The sequence below is a fragment of the Camellia sinensis genome, chromosome 5, assembly GCF_055761805.1.
Source record: "Camellia sinensis isolate YWXY chromosome 5, ASM5576180v1, whole genome shotgun sequence".
Lineage (NCBI taxonomy): Eukaryota > Viridiplantae > Streptophyta > Magnoliopsida > Ericales > Theaceae > Camellia > Camellia sinensis.
In genome coordinates this window covers 47,084,914-47,107,422 of record NC_138965.1, presented here as the reverse complement: position 1 = coordinate 47,107,422, position 22,509 = coordinate 47,084,914, and the positions used below count along the sequence as shown (strand labels likewise).

General features: G+C 36.0%; 1 protein-coding gene across 3 annotated transcripts in view; it reads right to left on the bottom strand.

Annotated features, from left to right (window-relative positions):
* Positions 1-21,721, bottom strand: part of LOC114296810 (uncharacterized) — a 68,828-nt gene extending 47,107 nt beyond the window's left edge. For 2 of the 3 annotated variants that reach the window (XR_014329470.1, XM_082868786.1), the window contains exons 1-3: positions 21,467-21,721; positions 21,112-21,268; positions 19,666-19,728 (exon numbers count right to left, since the gene is read on the bottom strand). The gene's annotated coding sequence lies outside the window, so the exon portion shown is untranslated. Of the gene's footprint in view, positions 1-17,220; positions 17,496-19,665; positions 19,729-21,111; positions 21,269-21,466 lie in introns of those variants that run through there. The other variant, XR_014329469.1, reaches the window with a different exon arrangement.
* Between the last annotated feature and the right edge of the window lie 788 nt (positions 21,722-22,509).

Sequence of the window (22,509 nt, the reverse complement as noted above, 5' to 3'; positions counted from 1 at the left end):
CTACCCCCTCTTAGGCCTTGTTTGGCCTTATTTTGTGCTTTCCTTTTTAGCTATTGGGATCACCTTGTTTTGGCCTTCTCACCACTGAAAATCAGAGGAATTTCAGTGGTGGAAATGGTGTTTTAAGGTCCCAAATAGGAGAGGGCCATCCCCTCTCCTTGTGTCTTGTATGCATGCTTCACTTGCCTCATGTTTGAGCATGTTTGTTAAGCTTGTGTTGGCCACATCTCAGGCCATTTTTGGCCTTATTTCAGTATGGCATACCTCTGTTTTGACTTGGTTTTGTCACCTCATGCATGCTCTATACAGTTGTAGTGTAAATTTTGCAAACTAGCTTTGTATGCTCCATGAAATAGCATGTCTTTCTAGCTTGTTTTGAGTCCAGCTCAGCATGTTCTTGGTGTTGTTTTTCCATGATATACCTCTGTTAAGGTTTGGTTTGATAGCTCCATGTATGCTCCATGCACTTGTAGTGCAATTCCATGAACTAGCCTAATGTGTATCATGCTTTAGACTGTCATTCTAGCATGATTTTGGCTTAACTTTAAGAAACTTTTGTCCATGTTTTACCATGCTCTAGCTCTAATTCATGTTGTTTTGGTCATGCATGCATTGCTTTGTATAGCCATGGTTCAATCTTGCTCACCAGCCTTGTGTATTGAGTCCACTGGCATGCATTACTCGGATTATTTTCATGATTTGGCATCACTTGAAATGTGATTTCAGTACATGTAGTGTGATCGTACACTTGCATTGGTCACTCTTTCCATGCTTTGGAGAGTTTGTGTTTTATGCCTTAACATGAGTCATTGCATATGCCTTCATGCCTAAGCTTGCGAGCTATCATTTCAGTGTGTTTTTGGAGTTATTTTGCCATGATATAACTCTGATTTTTGTTGGCGAAGTCATCTCATGCTTAGTCTTGGTAGGTGTGGTGTAATCCTCTCTTTTGGCCTTGCATGCATCATGCCTTATGCCCTCCATGCTAGCTTATTTTGGCTTCCTTCCATACATGTTTTAGACTCATTTTGACATGTTCTAGGACTGTTTTGGGTTGCCTTGACCATATGCTTCATGTTTTGTATAGCTATAGTGCAAGTGCCTATGCTAGCTTTGAGCTTTGAGAACCATAGCATGCTTCATTTGCATTGTGTGTATGATTTGGTGTCATTTATCATGATATTTCAGAGCATGTAGCATCGCCATGTTCCCACTTCATTCACTCTTTAAGTCCCTTTGAGTGTTATGCATTGTTGCCTTGTTTGTGGCCTAGCATGTATGCCATCTTGCCTAGGTCCTTAAGCCCTCATCTTAGCATGTTTTGGTCTTTGTTTAGACCTAATTAAGCTTTGTCCATGGTTAATTCATGCATTTGTGCCATGTGTTGCATGTCCCTTTGTGTAGTCTTCTTTGCTAGCCTTATGCCTTAAGGACCTTAGCATGCCATGCTTATGCTGTTTGAATGATTTGGCATCATTTCTTGCTTAATTTCAGAGCTTATAGTGTTGTTACACTTCCACATTTGTCACTCTTTGAGCACTCTTGAGAGTTGTACTTTTGTGCCTTCATTTCTTGGCATTATGGCCACTGTTTTGGGCATGGCTGAGGTCTGTCCACATTCGGTATAAGTCCATTTAGCATGTTTATTTGTATGTTGCTTGCATGCTTATGTTACATTGTATTGAGTATGCCATGTTGTTCTTAGCACTTAGCATTGTGTATGCTATGTTGCTTGCATGCTTATGTCACATTGCACTGAGTATGTCATGTTGTTCTTAGCACTTAGCATGCCATGTTGTTTGCATGCTTATGCTACATTGCATTGTGTATGCTATGTTACATCGCATTATGTATGCCATGTTCTTTGCATTGTGTATGCTCATGTTACATTGCATTGTGTATGCCATGTTACATTGCATTGTGTTATGCATGTTATTGCTTGCATTGTGTTTGGATAGGGTATTAGTCCAAACACGAGAAACGAGGGACGTTTCATACTTGAAGTGATGAAACGTGCCTCAATTCTCGGTCACCGACCCTCTTGATCATACATGATAGAGGTCAAGGCTTTATGTGTTTATGTGCGCATTCATTTCATATTAAATTGTGCAATTTGGTTTCTCGGCCATCATGCATCAAGATGCGTGATTGGTGGCTCGAGGGTTGAGAACTACACTCCCTTGAGATCATGAAATGATAGAGAGGGTGGTTGTGCACACATACCTTGCAAATACATTGCCATGCCCTTTCTTGCTCTCTGTTGCAGCAAACTGGGGAAGTGCAGCAAAAACTGGTCGGCCTACCAGAATAACTAGCTGGCCGACCACTTTTTTCTGGTCTGCAGCAATGGAAAGTGGTCGGCCAATGGCTGGCAACATCCCTAGGTGGTCGGCAGCCCTCCTGAGGGTCCCCAAGGTGAGTTAGAAGCTTTCTGGAGCTTGGTGCAAGGTTTTGAGAACAGTTGCAAACAGAGGCAAATTGGGGCATCACGTTGGATTTCCAAACGAGGTGACCGAGCATGCATGCACTCCTCATCCCGAGGAGCTCTCTTTACTGCTTTTCTTAGCTAGTTTGTGCTTTGGTTCTGTATTTACGTAGTTAATGCGTTCAGCTGCTTATTTGTATTGTAATAACTAGTTAATTAACTTGTTAGTTAATTAGCTTCGTTTTGTACTTAATTAATTAGCTTGTTAGTTATTTAGTTTTGTGATGTAATAATTAGTTTAATTATCTTAGATTAGCTAGTTAGCTTATTGTTTGGACCCTCCGTCGAGAGGGCCAACTGTTGTAATAAGCGTGCGTGTGTGTGATGCATGTCTTCCAACCCTCATTTCTTTCTCCCTTTTACTTAACCGCTTACAATGGTTAGTTTTAGAGCATATTTCGATTAGCATACCTTATGCTTGCATGCGTGCATCCATTCATCTGTTTTGCATGCACCGGGCTTGACGTATCATACAAATTGCATTGTATTTCAACACATTTACTTGAATACGTGTCCAACAGCATGTTATCAAGTTGCATTTCATATGCCATCTTAGAATAGTCGAGCCTATTTTAGCTGTATTTTTGCATGTGTTGCATTAGCCATCTTAACATGAACTAGGATCATGCATGATTTCTAACTAGTTCTTTGTTTTGGCTCGGAGTACACTGTGAGTGTTTACGCTTTAGCATACTGCACGTGTGTAAGTGTTGTCATGTTTAGCATGCTTGCCATGAGGCTAACTGCTTAAGTGTTTAACTGCCTGAATGCCTGTGGGTGAAGGTTGGATTACTTGAATTGGAACAATTCATCGAAATCTACGACTTAGCCTACTTGCGAGTAGCAAACTTCAAGACATTTTCAAACAAACAAACATGAAATGTTTTGTTCCAACTTAGGCAATCTAGTCTATACTTGTATGCTGTGCGCATCACATAGTAATTCTAGGTTAATAATCGGAGTAAGAACACATGTGTTTTCAAAAATAAAATATCATGTTAGTAAAGGTCGATCTTCGATCGGGCGAGCAGGGATGCTCATTGCATGAACTTCCCCTCTCACACCCAAGTTCCCAAGCCGAGGCAACTTTGGTGATGACGGACACATGGCCTTAGGCACGAGTCAGGGTTTCCTAAATTTCCCCCCAAAATAAAACATTTAGGTGGCGACTCTGTATCTAGCAAAACAGTCCATGTTTGGCACTTCTTTATAAAAATCAGTTTTCCAAAACAATTTGTTGGATTTGGACTCTTTGGTGATTTATCGATCTCGCATTGCACTTTGTGAGATTAGATTCAGAACCGTGACACAAGTCTGAACTGTAGTAGCCTAAGAACAAAACGATTCGTGCCCTCGTGCGCGCAGAGAGCGGAGTTCTCGGGGCGGTCTACAACACTGCTTAGCATAGAGGAAAGAGATGAAGATTGTCCTCAGGCGCAAACTCCCAGTTGCTCGAGACGATCAAGTAATCATCTCAAGCACCCTTGTTGGAGTCTGGGAGGTCAGCTATGAGTTTGTAAGCGGTGGATCTGGGCTTGAGGTAATATATGTAGCCTTTTTTAGACTTAAGGCCACACATGGTATAACAGAATCGGATGTCGGCTAGGGTTATCTTGGCATTTTCTCGACATGCCAGTTCGATTATGCCATTTATAACCCTAAATGAGTTAATGGCTAACTGTATGGGATTAAGTTTGTAGTAGTGGAGGACTTCCCTAAACAGGGTGTCTACAGGGAATCGGAGTCCACACTCTATGAATGCAACTACGAGAAAGGACATGGAGTCTCCATCAGGCATGATAGAATCCTCTTCTCCAGCCAACCTGATTTGAACGTCGGCTGGGATGGAGAACTCTTGTTGGAAATACTCCAGTTTGGCCGGGGTGTCTACCCTCCACCTAAACATACCCATGATCTCAGCCTGAAGTGTTTTGTGAGGAATTTCAGAGAGAAGACATTGGTGAATGTTCAAGAACCTCGGCTAGACCCTAAACAAGCACTGGGGCAAGGATTTTTGAGGATCTAAAGGGAAATTTGTTTTAGTTTTTCCGAAGTATATGGGTTCTAAAGAAAATCCCAAACCTAGAACTACATAAACAAGAATCAAAGGCCAAAGATCTGGAAACAAGTAAGAAAAACAAAAAAGGAACATGATTCAGAATAAAAAAGAATCAAAGGCAAACAAAGTTCAAGAATCAGACGAAACAGAAATATAGAGAGAAACACAAATATGGCAAGAACAGTGCCAGACAATCAAGAACATAAATATGATCAGTGCAAAGGTGAGTACTCATGGAAGGGGGAACAAGAAATCAAATTTTTCCTCACAGAATAGTTAAGATCGTGAACATGGTGTGCAAATGTGCAATAACAATACTATTGAATACTCTAGAAAGCATAGAGACAATCAAAAATACATTAGTAAAACATCGAGGTGACGGTGTGTCAAACAGTGGTGTGCAATCAAGAGCACAATCGAAGCAAAAGTGATTCAAGATTCAGACACACATACCGATTCAATAACAGCACATAGATAAATACAGCATGGGCTTGTGGTAAACATGAAGAAAGAAACACATTGAAGATTGGAATCAAAAAGAACTTAAAGACTTACCGACAGGGGCCGATGAAATAAACGCCGGAGTAGGTGTCATCAGAATCTGACGACCACGATGAACGGAGCAAAGCAGTGACTGCTTTGCTGGAGGTAATGAATGGAGCATGGTTGCAGAGCTTCGAAAGATTGACAATGGCGAAATGTTAGAGAGAGAAAAGCTTTAGCGAAGGGAAATCAAATTTACAAAGTAAGAAGATGTAGGAAAAGAGAGAGAGTTTTGTTAAAAACTAAAAGGGCGGCAAAATGAAATGAATACGCCTTGGGCGATGTGCTTGTCAGGCGATGTGAGCAGAAACGGCGCAACCTGATAGCGCGTGTCAGGTACGAGCTAATAAGGAAGGGATGCGTAGAGGAAACGGTTGAAAAGACCGTGCGTGACAGCTCATGTGCAGTTTGCACTCTTGAATTTCTTGATTAATAAAGCAATAACCTCGGCTATATGAGCGATCTCAGTTGAGACTTGAAGAACTTGATTCTTGGTTCTTGGTCCTTGATAGGGTGGGCAGCTGAATCTAAGTTATGTAAAGCCGACGAGTCGTGGTCTTGGCCAAAGAACAAAGCAAATTTTAGCATATAAACAGTGTAGATTCCATCACCTCAGGTTGCCGAGGTAAGAGAACCTAGGGGCAGTTGTGGGGACGTATTTTGTGGAAGGCAGCATGTGGCTAAGGTGACACCGAAGTGTCAGCCGGGGTGTCGTGTGGCTTGACCATGTTGCCATGATGATCTCGGCTAGGCCAAGGTTATCTATGGAGATATCGGAATCCAAGATAAGCAGATAAGGAACAAGAGTCCTAGAATAGAGGAGGATCTCAGCCTAGATAAAGATAAGGCTGAATAAAAGTTTATCTCTATCTAGATGAGGGTCCAGGATGAGCATTGAGTCTGAGTCCATTGAAGTGGGGCTTCTAAAGGAATCAGGTCACTACCGGTTATAAAAGTAGGGCACCTCCATGGGTCTCAGGGATGTGTGGTTTATACTGTGAGTAGTGAATTGTGAGTTGTATACTTGAATTGATATGTTTAAGAGATTACTGACTTGATCGTCGGAGTGCCCCCGGGTGAATGAACCACCACCGGATTCTCATCTTTTTGTGCAGATTGTTGGGCTCAATCTATTCTGTCGGTACTCTCCAGTTGAGTTCCCTATTTGGTTGTGCGGTAAAAAATCAACACCCACAAAAAGGAAGGAAAGAGATGAAAAGAAAAGAGAGGAAAACGTATGTGGTGTGGTGTGGTGTGGTGTGCACCCTCGTGGTAAGCCACAAGATGTGGAGAACTCACCAATAAATAGGTGGGTTCAAACTGAATGAAAGAAAATAAGGGCAGAAAAGAAAAGAAAAAAGAGGAAAACGTGTGTGGTGCGGTGTGCACCCTCGAAGTAAGCCACAAGATGTGGAGAACTCACCTATAATAGGTGAGTTCGAATTGAATGAAAAACATGGAGAGAAAAGAGAAATGGTGTAGCATAGAAAAAATAATATTAAGGTGAGTTGTATTATATTTTGAGTTACCATAAATTATTTTTGGTAAATTATGTTTTGTAAACTTATATTAGTTTAAGGTGAGTTGTATTATATTTTGAGCTACCATATATTGTTTTTGGTAAATTATGTTTTGTAACTTATATTAGTTTAAGGTGAGTTTTATTATATTTTGAGCTACCATAAATTGTTTTATGTAAATTATGTTTTGTAAATTATATTAGTTTTTAAGTATGTAATTTGTTAAATGAACCCTGTTTGCTAACGAAGGGAAACCCATGGATAAAACTATTTATTAAATATGTTTTGCATAATTATTTAAGTACTACCACAGAGGTCTCACGCCTTGGGGGACTTAAATAACCAATGGCCCTTTGTATTGTCACTTTATGTGACCTTTTGTTCTGTTCTGTTGCCACTTTAAGTGACCCTTTGTTATCATGGATCTACCGACCCTCTAATTTCTGGTATGGAGCAAAGTGTTATGTGGAGCTAAGTGTTACACTATTGTGAGAGCCACCTCTTGAGTGCATATATATATTTTGCTTTATTATGTACTATGGTTATAATTATTTGCTTATATGATTTTCGCGTTATGTTTTCGTTATTTAAAACGATTTATGTATTTCTGTTATCAAACAAATCTCTGTTTAGCCCAAATAACTATCCATGGTGATTTTTATACGCTTATGCTCTCAGTATAATATTTCTAACTCTGCCATGTGTTTATAGTTGTTAACCACTTTCAGGTGACGAGCCAGAACCAGTGTGTGGGGTAGGCATGAGGCACTTGCCGTCATAGCTCTGGCAACATAATTAAATTGAAGCTCCAATGTATATGTTTATATATAAATACATTTTTGGATACCTTTTTTTTTTACTCCCTTCCACTATTAATTTGATATGACTTCAGTTTTTGTCTTGTCGCGACGCCAAATTTCTAGGGTACCACAATACAACTCACCTTAAATTAATATAAGTTACAAAACATAATTTATCAAAAACAATTTATGGTAGCTCAAAATGTAATACAACTCAGCTTAAACTAATATAAGTTGCAAAACATAATTTATCAAAAATAATTTATGGTAGCTCAAAATATGATAAAATTCACCTTAAACTTGATCCTTGACTTCAGTACACTTTCTCATATATCCCTTGTTTATTATTCTTGTGATTTAATTATCATGTAACTCACATATTTATAACTGAGAAGACCTTTACTATGCAACACTATGCGTACTTTGTAGTACACCATGTGATGAAACCACATGGCTTACTGTGCCAACCATGAGGTTTCTTGAATAACTATGCACAAGTTCCCTATATTCTACTATGGCCTAAAAAAATGTTATAATTACATTTTTTCAAAAATTAGGTAAATATATTTTGGGTGTCACATTTTTCCCTCTTTTTAAAATTTTGTCCTCAAAATTGATTTAGAAAATTATCTTTTCATTTCCGCTGTGCTCTCTGATACAATTATTCTGGTGGATCGGTTTCAATGGTTCCGTTATCATTCTTTTCATTAGCCATAGCCACAAAATAAAAAATTTAATGAACCCAATCCACAATTCCTATTCGTTCATATGAATTCTAATCACTACACAAAGCATGAATGTACATATAATTTACAGAAATGTCTCATTAGCTTCTTTTTTTTTTTTTTTTTGGCAAAGTAGTGATTGAAAGAGGACGAAAAAACTTATCCCCTCAACTTTTCTTTATTTTTGGCAGAGTAGTGATTGAAGAGGGACATAATTTTTTTAAAAAAAAAAAATTACAAAAAGAAAACATATATATAATATGTTCAAACACACAAAATTTTAACAATAAATAGATAAATATAATAATAAAATAATAAATAAAAGTAGTGCACTACACTTTTTTCTAAACAACTATTATCAATTTATTATCAAAACGTTGCATGGATGTTTGAGACCGACACTCTTCTTTTACTTTCTTGTTAATAAAACATTTATAAGATGTAACATATTTAATATAATACATTACTTTATGTGTCAAAATTTCAGATTATATATAAACACATAAAATAACACAAAACTATATTACAAATAAATAGACTAATAAAATGTAATTAATTAGGTACTAAATCATCCATATCCTACTCTTAATTGTGCATGTATCCAATACTCCTTTGTGTTTTTGTTTTTTTGTTTTGTTTTATTTTATTTTTTTTTTATAGAAAAATTATCACTCTAATACCACTTTGTCACGACCCAAACCTAGTACCTAGAGGTTCGGCGTCGCAACAAGACAATAACAGAAGTCATAACAAATTAATAGTGTAGCGGAGTTAAATAAAAGGGTATCCAAATCTTAATTTAATTATAATAAAAACATATATATTGGAGCTTCTATTCATTTACATTGCTAGAGCTGAACTATGACTATAAAGTGTCTTGTGTCTACCACATACAATGGTTTTGACACGTCACCTGAAAATGGTTAACAACTATAAGCACATGGCAAAGTGAGAAATGTTATACTGAGAGCATAAGGTGTAAAAATCACTATAAATAATTATTCGGGCTAAATAGAGATTTGTTCGATAACAGAAATACATAAATCATTTTAAATAACAGAAGCATAACGTAGAAATCATATAAGTAAATAATCATAACCATGGTACAGAACAAAACAGAACAGATGTATGGACTCAAGAAGTGGCTCGTACGAATTCTAGAGGTGGCTCTCATAATAGTGCAGTACTTAGCTCCGCATAATACTTTGCTCCACCAGAAATCAGAGAGTCAGTGGATCTATGACAATAGAGGATTACACAAAGTGACAACATATTAGAACAGAGAGTCACAAAAGTGACAATTCAAAGAGTTAATGGATATTTAAGTTCCCCAAGACATGAGACCTCTGTGGTGGTACTTATAAAATAATTGTTCAAAAACACATTTAATAAACAGTTATATTGTAACGCCCAGACAATGAACCTCTCGGATTCCGTTCATCCGGGCATTCCCAACATACAACAAACAAGAAGAGTACAAACAATAATAATGAAGTAACATTAACACATTTCTTCCCTTTTGAACTATTTCCAAAACTACAATATCATTTTTTTACATCCATGAACAAAACAAAATAGTTCAAAAAGTAAGAAATATACAACAAGACAAGTCGCAAGTCGACTTCCTTCAGAACAGTGTTATTTATTACACTAACAGAAAACCATCATACAATTACAAAATAGCCTTAGGCTTGAACACCACATGATTCCAAAAGAAAGGTATCTATGCTCCCAAAAAGTTTTCTTCTTTTCCAAAAAAAAACATCACTTGGTAGGCAAATCATCTTCATTTCCTAAAAATGGTTAGCTTTGGGGTGAGTAAAAGCTCAGTAAGTAATGCACTTAACAGGTTATAACATTAATTGAAAATACACATGATCACGCAATACAAACATTTGGTAAATTTTATTATGCATGAGTATGAAATGAGAAATGTTAATGTTAAATTAGCATTTCTTGATTTTAGACAGGGCAGTAAATATACTATGACATTCCAAGTAAGAGCCGAAATTCAAAATACATACATAGATATAGATTTTGTATACTGAAAATAGTCCCACATTTTCCTACTCTAGAAACGGCAGGATGATGGGCACCCAAAAATCTTTTTCCTTTCCACATTTGCCGGCTCCAAAAACGGCGAGCTCGTGGACACCAAAAAATATTTTCTCACATTCGTCCGGCGAGATGTGCAGACAGGGCAATTGGACACCTTGACTCCCCGCGCAAGTACCAAATACAATACACAACTCAAATCAACCCGACTCCCTACCAGGACTCATAGATTATTTACCCCCTTTCATCTTTCCACTGTTCGCACCATTATTGTATCATAAAAGAAATTTAATAATGCATATGATGCATATGATGCATGAATTTGTAAATTCTCATTTTCCCCTAAAATGATTCTAATGCACAACAATTCACTATTTCACTCTTCAATAATAACGATTACTTATTTAACAATCATCACCAACACAAGGTGTATGTAGAAAAACATTTCAACCTCAAAATTAAGAAAATACCTTCAATTTCATTTTTTTTTTTTTTTGAAGTCAATTAAGCAAAACCGCTTTTTATTGAACAATTTCCAAAAACTAGGGTTTTATATAAAATTTAGGGATTTCCTCCCTTTCATGAAATTGAAGCTAATGCTCATCACAAAGCACATTAGCCAATGCTACCGTTGTCAATCACATATAGAGGAGAAAAGGTTCGAGAGATAGAGTGGTGGTCAACGATATTGATGGAGGGTTGTCGTTGGTGGTGGGTGGATCATGGTGTAGCTCTCATTCTGCATAAGTTGTAGCCTCATGGATTAACAATGTAGAACAAGTGTCAAGGGTTCTTTGTTCCCTTTGAAAATTGAAGGTGTTCTCTATCCTCTCTGTTCATTGTTTTGGATCTTAGATTTCTTGTCTTAATGGTTGTTCATGTCTTCTTCCATCTTATTCATTGCCAAGATTAGTTATTGGAGTGTCTTGGTTGTGTTTGAAATAGGTTGGGAGTTAGTTTTTCAAAACTGTTGTTGCCCAGATTTTGGCTTGTTCGCTCGAGCACACTTTCTTGAGCTCGAGAGAACTTTGAGAACTTCCAACACTTTTGCAGGTCTGCAAAACTACTGGGGGTATGGCATTCTTAGCACAAGCGGTGTTTCTTGTGCTCGAGTGGTCATTCTTGCGCTCAAGCGGTCTTTTAGAACTCTCAATACTTTTGCAGGCCTGCAAAAGTACTAGGAGGGTGGAGTTCTTCGCTCAAGCGGTACCTTGTTTGCTTGAGCGGTCTATTTTTTTTGTGTCTGGTCACTCGAGCGGTGTTTTGGTCGCTCAAGTAGTCTGCATGTATATCAGTCCATAAAAGTTACTTTTTTAGTCACTTTTTCATATCTCTCTCTCTCTCTCTAAACATTTCAAAACCCTAAATCAAGACCTTCTCTATCTAAAACTCATCTTCAACCTCCAAATACTCTCAATCTATTGATCTCTACACCCTAATCTATTTGTTAAAAAGGTAGAGCTCACCTAGAGCTTCATTCTAATTGGAGCAAAGTTGGTTTCAGCTTTGTCAAGGTTTCCCCACTCTCTCTCTCATCTTCTAGCTTCAAGGTAGAGATTTATCTGCACTTTAGTATGGCTTTAACTTGGTTATTTGTCCTTTTAAAGAAATCTTGATATTGGGAATTTTTGGAACAAAGCTAGGGTTTTGGTTTGAAATCAAAAGAGGGATTTCAAAATAGATTTTTAAATATGAATGTGGGTTTGTGAATGTGGTCGAGTTGTGATAAAATGATGGATTTTATCCTTGGAGTTGATTTATAAAGAAAAAGAGATTTTGCTCTAAATTGTGAATATTTGATTTTGTAAAGAGAAAATGGAATTGATGTTAGTTTTATGAAATTGGGACAATAAGGATGATGGTGGTGGAGTTAGATATGAATTATCACTCCTATCTTAAAATTTTGGAAAGTATACCTTTATTGGAAATTATCTATTTATTTAGAGATATCTGTTTTCGGCTATCAATGAAAGATAGCTATAATTGTCGTAAAAATTACATGAGAATTAAGTGAATTGAAACTAATTTCTCATCCATTTGCATTGAGCATTGTTACATATTTAACACATTGAAAATGTATACTGTTTTGAGAAAATGGGGTGAATAATCTGGGTATGAAGTGTTGTTATGGTATTAAGCTGGTCTGTGTGTCCATGGTGAAAGCCTAGAAACCCACACGGATAGGTGCCAAGCCTTCCGGTTAATACCGGTAAAAATGGCAATTGGTAGTGCTTGTAGCCTACTTGCAGACACGTCATAGAGATTCCCAGTGTTGTATCCACGACCTTGCTTTCTGTTGTAAAGGAAATGTTTTTATGGACTGTGATATAAATTTGGCATTGCATGGTTTTGGAAAGAGATATGAAATGTTTTGGCATGAGCATTGCATATCCATTCACCTTATAACTTTGTTAAGATTCATACACTGTGTTAGAGTATCTTTACTGGGTTTTAGCTCACTCTATGTGAAAAACCATTTTCAGGTACTGATGATATGCCTCTGCCAAAGCCGTAACTTGGAAGGACTTGGAGCCGAGAGCTTCTTGTCTTGTTTTTGTTGTATTTATTTTGTATAAGCCTAGGGCTTTATTTGTATTGAGTTTCAAACCCTTTTTTGTTGTAACCACGCATTGACTTGGAAAGTTGTAGCCATTAAGACATTCATTTATCTGTTTAACTCTTATTTCATATCTTTTGCTTATGACACATGCCGTAGATTCAGGGTTAGGACTTATGAATATATAGTTGCGTATGCCATCTTTTGTACAACTGGATCATATGAATGTAAAGATATCATATTCTGAAATGTATTATTAATTGGTAAATATTGTGAGTTGGTTTTATTGTTATATTTTCGAGGCGTTACAACTTGGTATCAGAGCTATCTGGTTTGAATACTTTGGGATCGTAGAAAGTGATTATTACCACACTGGGTTCTCTTACTAGATGAAATTAGGAATAACCTGGTATGCTATGTGACTAAGTAGGTATGGAATTTAATTTCAAAGATATTGATTGAGTTTATGAGTTTCTAGAAGTCCTGTTAAAAGAGCACTTGATCACTATTATTTCTTATTAGAACTCTAGCAACGTCGCGGGACGATCATTATCCAGAAAGGAAGTTCGTATGTGTTTATGTGACTACGTGCTTATGTGGAATGAATTAATTGTTGTTCACCGCATTAGGACGCGAGTGAGTTAGCTTCAGCACATTTGTAAATGTGCTAATCTCTTGTGTTACCTTCATTAGGATGTTAGGACGTGGACGTAGTGATAGTAGGCGTGGCAGGCCTAGACGGCAGAAGGTGCCATTACCGGATGATATTCCGATATAGGAGGAAGGGATTGGTCAAGCTAAAGTAGTCAAACCAGTTGGTCAGTAGGCCATGGGTGTTTTAGCCCGTGAGATGGTCAGAGCTTTGTGGGAATCAATACATTCTCAGAATTGAGAATCAAGTTCAAGCCCACATTACGAAAATAAGGCCATTGTTTTTGAAGCGGGAGTTTTTCCGATCGAATTCAAATGAGTTTTTAGGAGATCTGAAGGAGCCATTGAAGGCGGATGACTGGCTAAAACAGATGGTGAAGACATTCAAGATGCCTGGCTTCGAGGACGATGGGCTGAGAGTGACCCTGATTAGCAACCATTTGCAATTTTTTTGATGGACCCTGATTAGCAACCATGGGAGTTTGATGGACCCTGATTGGCATTGATGGCTTTGATGGGAGTTTGATGGACCCTGATTAGCAACCATTTGCAATTTATTATTGAAAAGAATGATTGATGTGAGATGATATGCTTGATGCCTTGTGTGACTTCATAATAATGAGATGGTTGATTGTTGGCCACTGGCCGAGTTTATGCCATGTTCTTGTGTTGGTATACTTTAGGTAAAAAAATCTTTCCTCCATGTTTCAAGCCCTTTGAGTGGTATGGTAATTTTAAGGCAATAGAAATGTGTATCTAGCATATAAGGCCTATGCTAAAGTATATATTTAGTTGCTTAAGTTGCTGTGTTCTTAAAGATTAAGAAGATGGCGCCTAAGAGGGATAAATTTAAGATGTAAAAACTGTGATCATTGTGCATTTGCTTTGCCAAATTGAGAACTGTTAATGCATCAGTTATCATTGACCAAATGGGTTTTGTTTATTGGTTTTGGAGGGTCTGGTTTGATTGAACTTTAAATGAGCTTAAACAACAGATCAGGCAGTGTGCCACTACAGATTAGGTGGTGTGCTTTTCACCCAAGATTGTTCCTCAAGTCGTGAGATATTAAGAGGTGTAAATTGTTCAATTTCTTTGCTGCAAATTACTCTCAAGTTTATCAAAGAAATTGTTCAATTTCTTATAACGAATGTTCATTTGAGTGTTGTTTCTTCCTTTATTCTACAGTTTGCATTTGGGCTGAACTCTGTATGCTTTTTTCTTTCACAAACCAGCTGCAAATCCAATAATCTGGTATGTAATTTTTTGGTGTGCTGTTTCTTTGTCTTCTATGGAGATGTCAATACCTGATTTCTATACTTCTGTATTAGATTGATGCTTGTTATTACCCCAATTCTATTTTATATTTGGCTCAGCCTACGTATTGTCTTTGTTTTGTTTTGCTAGAATTTTATCTTCTTCTCACCGTGTGTGTGTTTGATAATATGCCCAAACCAATAATAACATACTTTCATTGATTGTTTACTGTTATTGATTAGGAAAAACAACTTATTTTTTATTAGTTTGTTTTCCTTGCCTGCAATATTTATTGATGATCCGTTGTGTGAAATTTATGGAGTTTCAATAGGTCCAAATATTGCAAAGTCTTTGTCTTAAAAGCGAAAAAGCCAAACGCTCTTTTGGAAACAACATCCCGAGGTCTAAGAACAACTGGAGAACTTGCTGGAAGATATATTGTATGACGCTTATTTGTAGAAATAAATATCAAATGTTTTATATTTTCTGTAAACTTAGAATTAATTATATTGTAAATTTTTATTTTTAATTTTTTTTGGTTTCTTTTTTGCAGATGCAACCCTTTTGACTACGTGATAATATCTTCGCATATTAATATTGGAGTTTACAATCTTTTTTATTTTTTTATTTTTTTAAATAAATATCAAATGTTTTACATTTTCTGTAAGCTTGAAATTAATTATGCTGTAAATGATGATTTTTATTTTGTTTCTTTTTGAAGATGCAACCCTTTTGAGTACGTGATAATATCTTCGCATATCAATATTGGAGCTCACTATTGATATAAAACAAGCTACAATATATATGTTTTTTTATTTGTATTGTCGATACAAAAAATTTGAGTTCTTGAATATCAAAAATTATTAGTATTGTTGGAGGTTGTTTTATATATTTTTGTAAAGAATATTTGGTTAACAATTGTTACAAGGTACATATATATTATTCTTGGTATATGATTTTGTGAATTTGGATGTGGATGTGGATGTATTATATTTTAGAAAATATTAATAATTTGTACAAGGAATATTTAATAAAATATGATTTTATAAAAATAATTTTATTGCGACAATGATAAACTGTCACTAATGTAATCATCATTTCCTTACATTTTATTAGTGATTGGTTAACCTGTCGCATATACATATTAGGTCCAATCTTTTGCGACAATTTAAACTGTCGCAAATAAATCTTTTGCGACGGTTTAAACTGTCGCAAATACGGTATTAATTTAATTCTACTTTTTTTTTTGACGTTTTAAACGGTCACTAATAATACTTTTCGCAACATCAAATACCGTCGCTAAAAAGGTTTTTGGCAACAGCAACCATCATCGTCACAAAAAATGAAGTTTTTTTCCAATTTTTTGTGTCAAGTTAAACCGTTGCAAAAACTATTGATTAGCCATCGTTACAGGAAAACAACGGTTTGTAACTATCGCAAATACTTTTTGTCACGCCCCCTTCCGCCACCCCCCATTCCCGTTGCTACTCCGTCGCAAAAAGTATTTTGCGACGATATGCAAACCTTTTGCAACGTTTACGACCATCGCAAAAGCTCCGGCTTTTAGTAGTGTCATCTAGTTAAGAAACTACATCCTTACCATTTCTTTTCTCACCTTGTTTCCCAAAGACATTAAGACCAATTAACCAAAGCCCTTTTCTTACCAGGCAAGTCAAAGCCTTCTAGTTGTGGAAAATGTGTAGTTTAAGTGAGAAGAAAAACAAAGAATGAACAAAGAAATTAAAGACTAGGATTTTACCAAGAACCTTCACATGTTCGTATGTCATACACATACACTTTTGAGAAATATTGGTGTACAAATATATATTTCACTCCCCTCCACAGCATTACATGATCAGCACCAGTGGCAGAGCCACCACAGGTCCAAAAGGGGCACGTGCCACTCCTCAACTTTTCAATAATTACATTTCAGCCTAAGATTTTGAAACAATCATTCATGTCTCCTAAATCCTTCCCATTCTTATTCCAATAAACACGGCACACTATTGACTAGAATATTGGACATAGTTAACTACTAAAAACAGAAGCTTTTGTGACGGTCTCAAACGTCGCAAAATGTTCACATGCCGTCACAAAATACTTTTTGCGACGGAGTAGCAATAGGAAATGGGGGGTGGCGGAAGGGACATGACAAAAGGTATTTGTGACGGTTACAAACCGTTGCTTTCTTGTACCGACGGCAAATCAATGATTTTTTCGACAGTTTAACCCGACACAAAAAAAGGAAAAAATATCACTTTTAGCGACAGTTTAGTATGCTGTCACCAAAAAAAAATTTTAGACAGTAGTTGACGTCACAAAAAGTATTAATAGCAATGGTCTAAAACATCGCAAAAAAAAAGAGAATTAAATCAATGATGTATTAGCAACGGTATATTACTGTGGCAAAAAAATTATTTTCATAAAATAAATATATATTTTATTAATTCATTATAATTTTGCGACAATTTCTAGACATTGCAAAAAATAAAAGCATATATAATATATTACAATTATTTCCCTGTACAAATTATTAATATTTTCTAAAATAAAATACATCCACATTCGCATTCACAAAATCATATATATATACGAATAATAATATATATGTATGTCTTGTAACAATACAGTATCAACCAAACATTCATTACTAAAATATATAAAATATCCTTCAACAATACTAATAATTTTTGATAATTCAAGAACTCGAATTTGTACTAAAACAAAATGAAAGTATCGATAGTATAAATCAAAAAAACATATATATATCATAGCTTGTTTTAGCATCAACAATAAATCCAATATCGACATGCGAAAATATCATCACGTACCAAAAGGGTAGCATCTGCAAAAAGAAACAAAAAAATAATAATTACTTACAATATTGTTAATTTCAAGCTTACAAAAATTGCAAAACATTTGATACTTAATTCAAAAAAAAAATAAATAAATAAATAAATAAGATTGTAACATATACATGAATCGCGCCACACAATGTATCTTCCAACAGCTTCTCCAACTGTTCTTAGACCTCGAGATGGTGTTTCCAAATAAGCATTCGGCTTTTAAGCTTTTAAGACAAAGACTTTGCAATATTCGGGCCCGATTGAAAATCTATCAATTCACACAACAAACTGTCACTAATAAGAAGTCTCTCTGCCAATTGGACTATTGGCATACGTGAACTATCCAAAGAAACATTAATTACATCCTACAATGATGATAATACTATTAAAGTCAGGTATTGATTGAACACATTTCCCTATAATCTAACAATAATTGAATAAACACAAAACAAGAAATCTAACCAAATAATTGTGCTTAAACAGACACAAAAGCCCCTAGTAATTCATGCTAGTAGACATCAAACAGATGTGAGATTAACAACAAAAAGGCAATATAGGTGACATAAAACATAGAACAAATAATCAATGTGAAGAGGCTGAGTCTCGTCTTTTCCTACAAGTCATTTGTGCCTAATTAGTCGTGTATGTCAAGTTTCGTTCACATCTAACGCCGCTTGACCATTTCAGTGCATCAACCAGCTCAAAAAAGAATTTCTAAGAGACAAGTTTTCACAAACGGGAATTAGGCTTTAGATTCAAAATAGAGAACCGATTTCGAATCCCGTCTTTTCTTACAAAGCCATTTGTGCCTAGTTAGCTATGTGCATCAAGTTTCGATCACATCTTACACCGTTTGACTATTTTAGTGGTCAACCGGCTTGAAAAAGAATTTCTAAAGGACAAGTTTTCACAAATGGAAATTAGGCTCTAGATTCAAACTCAGGAACCAATTTCGAGTCCCGTCTTTTTCTACAAGTTATTTGTGCCTAGTTAGTCGTGTATGTCAAGTTTCGTTCACATTTGACGTCGTTTGATCATTTTAATGCATCAACCTGCTCGAAAAAGAATTTCTAAAGGACAAGTCATTTGTGCCTAGTTAGTCATTTGTCACCCATTTCGGAACCATCCTCTCTCCTTCCTTCAATTAATGATAATTTCCAATTCATTAACGCAATACCAACAAGAAGAAAATGGATGCTTATTTGGTTGTCCTCTGACAATGGAAAGTCTTTGTTAAAAGCAAAGGATAAACCCCTTGAAAGTCTTTTGGTATTTAAGGTTTTCCTTGGTCCTTATAAATGCAAAACTCCATTGATTTATTGTTTCCATATCTGTAACATTTTTCATGTTGGTTTTCTCTCTGTTTGTATCAGCTTCATCCTTATAATTGACTCATGGGTATATTTACATCATCCTTACAATATTTTTACAGATATGTAAGACTAATAAAATAGAATCACCATTGAGAAATGTACATATTTAATTGATGAATTATAAAAGAGCACCGTAACATTCATCAATTCGATGGTTTTTATTTTTAAAATTTTTCCTTAAATACTAGGAGACCTACTTGGTGGATTCAGCCCTTTATTTTCATAGTTCTTGGAGGCAATTACCCTATTTGATGAGCTCATTCCAAACCCTCCCCCCCCCCCCCCCCCCCCCCCCCCCCCCCAAAAAAAAAAAAAAAAAAACCCCAACTACCAGATAATTTGAACAAACAATGAATACTTATATAAGAAAAGACGAAACAAACAACACACACCTACACATTGTTCTTACTTCAAATAGTAAGGGAGTTCCAAAAGTGTGCTTCTGAATTGATTCCTAAAAGATCAGTATACCCAAAAATTAACATTCAATTGCCATGGCAATCAGACCTTTGTCGAGAAAATTATCACATTCAATTGCTACTATACAAAGGTGAGTTAATGAATATAAACCCTGCCACAATGCAAAGCTAATCCAATCGCCACACCAAGTCAATCACAGGACGTCATAGATGAATTCTCTAAGATCTCTTCTTCCAAATAAGATATGAGTATACATCTAAGAGTTCAATACCAAAGCAAGATTATCAACAATATATATATATATATATATGTATATTTTAACTATGATATTAAATTTTAATATGATAAATGCTTGGAGCACTAGAAGATCACTTACCCATTCCTATCAGCAGCGTTTCCTCCTCCATGACAGAACTGTTCTGCCACTCCCATCTTCAAACTATGATAAGTACAACAAAGCATGTCAAGAGATTACTTGATATGAACACAAAAAGAGTCACTTCAACGACCAAAGGGGAGAATTTTGCAATTAACAGATAAACTATACTTCCCAAACAATGGTGGATGCAGCCGCAACAGTAAACTAAGTACTAACTACCAAGAATAATGGGTGCCTTTATGAGTGGAAGTGTTTGTCATTAATTAATAAAAAAACATTTGTCAAGTAGCATAAAGTAACTCCTTTGTCTATAAGAAAAATTTCTATGCTTTCACACAAACATTTGATTAATAAAAATTCTTACCAAATTTCATCCAGTCAATATACATTTTCATTTAATGCCTGTAGCCAACTTTCTTTGGAATAAAGAGAAATTATAATTTACATTTACCCCATTACACTACCAAAGAAACCTATTCAATGTACAATTTCTCAACAATCAACAATATCAACACCTCCAAATTTTTTAACAAATACCCCAAGTTAATTCCATTTTCAGATTTTTGAAACCAAAGAGAAACCTAATCCGTGCATACACTACTTGCATATATCCAATTATTAGTCATAAAAAATAATTAAATAGAATCTCACACACACTTACCTCCCCACCCTTAATTCTTCTAACGTTTTTGGCTATTTATCATTTATTGAAGTTGCTTGTGACAGATAAAATTGCTTCTTTTTAAAAAAAAAAAAAAAAAAGAGGCAGACAATAAGAGGAATGATAGTTCAATTGTTCTTGAATGCATAACAAGCATTGGGTGCCGATGATGTTGACATGGAGACCACAGACAACAGAGCTAAATTAATGTTTAATGATTTGTGTACAGTGTCTATGCATCTTTTTAAATTATTACTGGGCAATGGCAATTGGCAGGTGCAATTCGCATTCCAATTCAAAAAAATAACAAAAAGCCAATTAAAACATGAATCAAATATTTTTCCCCAGAAGAAGAAAAAAAAAAAGTCCGGCGATGAATTTAAATATAAAAATCCAAAAACCCAGAAAAATATAAATGTTTTTGTATCACCAAAAAGCCAATTGAACATGAATCATATATTTTTCCTTAGAAAAAAAATAAAAAAATAAAAAAATCTAGCCATGAATTTAAATATAAAAACCCAGAAAAATATTAATATTTTTGTATCACCAAAAAGCCAATTGAACATGAATCAAATATTTTTCCTTAGGGAAAAAAAAAAAGAAGTCCAGCCATCTTAAAGTGGAATAAGTTGAAGAAAAATTGAGCCTTTAGGAGTAAAAATGTTCTTCTCTAGAAACAATCTTCCATCAAACAAAACACAACCCAGAGAAAATTAAGAAAAAAAATTCCACAGTAAAAGACTGAGGCACATATGATTGAAACAGTAATGGTGTCATACCGAGAAAAGGGAAGGAGAGGCGTGGCTATCAACACAAAGATGCTGAAGAGAGCTCCTCCGTGATTTGCAGCGAATGGAAGTAGGGGACCTTTTTTGGGACTCAATCAGTTGGATTTAACAAGATAAAAGTAGAGCTGCCATCTCACACTTCTATACACTGCATACATATATATATATATATATATTGCCGAAAAAATAAAATCAAAATCTTTATATTTTTCAAATAAGAAAATCAAATAGATAACTATAATAAAACAATAAAAGGGCTTCGATTGAACATGGAAGACGGGACAAACAGATCAGATATACATGTATGGACATATGTAGACAGATATAGAGAAAGAGAGGGGAAAACCTGGTTATCAAAAGGAGGGCAGCGGTGGATTATCTCAAGGTTCGAATATACAGAGGAAAAGGAGGGTTTGTAGAGAGAGAGAGAGAAGAAGAAGAAGAAGAAGAAGAAGCAATCCTAGTGGTCTGGTCTGGATTAGAAGCAAACCCTTTTGTGCTTTCTGATTGGAAAGCCAACTAAAGAGTCAGGGTTTTTTTTGTTTTTTTTTTTAAATATATTTTTTTTAGTGTTGGGCGTTAGAGATTTTTATTTTGGTGCTAATTAGGTGATTGTTTACAATTTGAAAAATCAGCGTAAATTAATAAAGAAAAAATCGGTCTAGGTTCTTCTCTTACTTTTCATAACGAAAGTGATTCATAAAATCATTTTTTGATGGCTAAGGTCCTTAAACATTTCTCTACCCGAAACAACCTATCGACCTCGATCTCAAGCAGCTTCTGGACACCTCTCTTCACCATCTCCTTCAAAATCGTTCCCATCACCAAATGCCTCTCTCTCGGCATCTTCTCCATCATCTCTCTGTCCAATCTCATCTCAGGCGTTCGATCTTCTGGCAGATCGTACTCAGCTCCTCCGCCAGGGACACATCGATCGACTCGATCTTCGCCGGAGCAGCGTTGACCAGATGAAGATTCTCCTTGTTCGAATCGTTTATCGGTGAGATCGGGATCCAATTTTGGCTCACCAGAGAAATCTCTGAGCTAGTCTCAACTCTGGCTCAAGAACAAGGAAGCTCTCAACCATGTAGCTTCTCCTCCGAATCCTCTCTAAACTCCCACAATCTCAAAGAAATACTGTGTACATTGATTATGAGTATGAAAAACGAGCTGGATTGACTGGCTACCTCAATTCATCATCTTCTTCCTCCTCGTCCCCAGAACGGTACTTCGACATGCCATATCCGAAATGCCAAAATTGGTCGACGAGTACATTGATCAGATCGGATCAGAGTTGAGAGAAGGCGGGTGGGACGAATCGGACGTCTTCGAAATCGTACACGTGTCGGCCTTTGGGTTGCTGGGCATTTTCGTCTTCAAGCACATGAC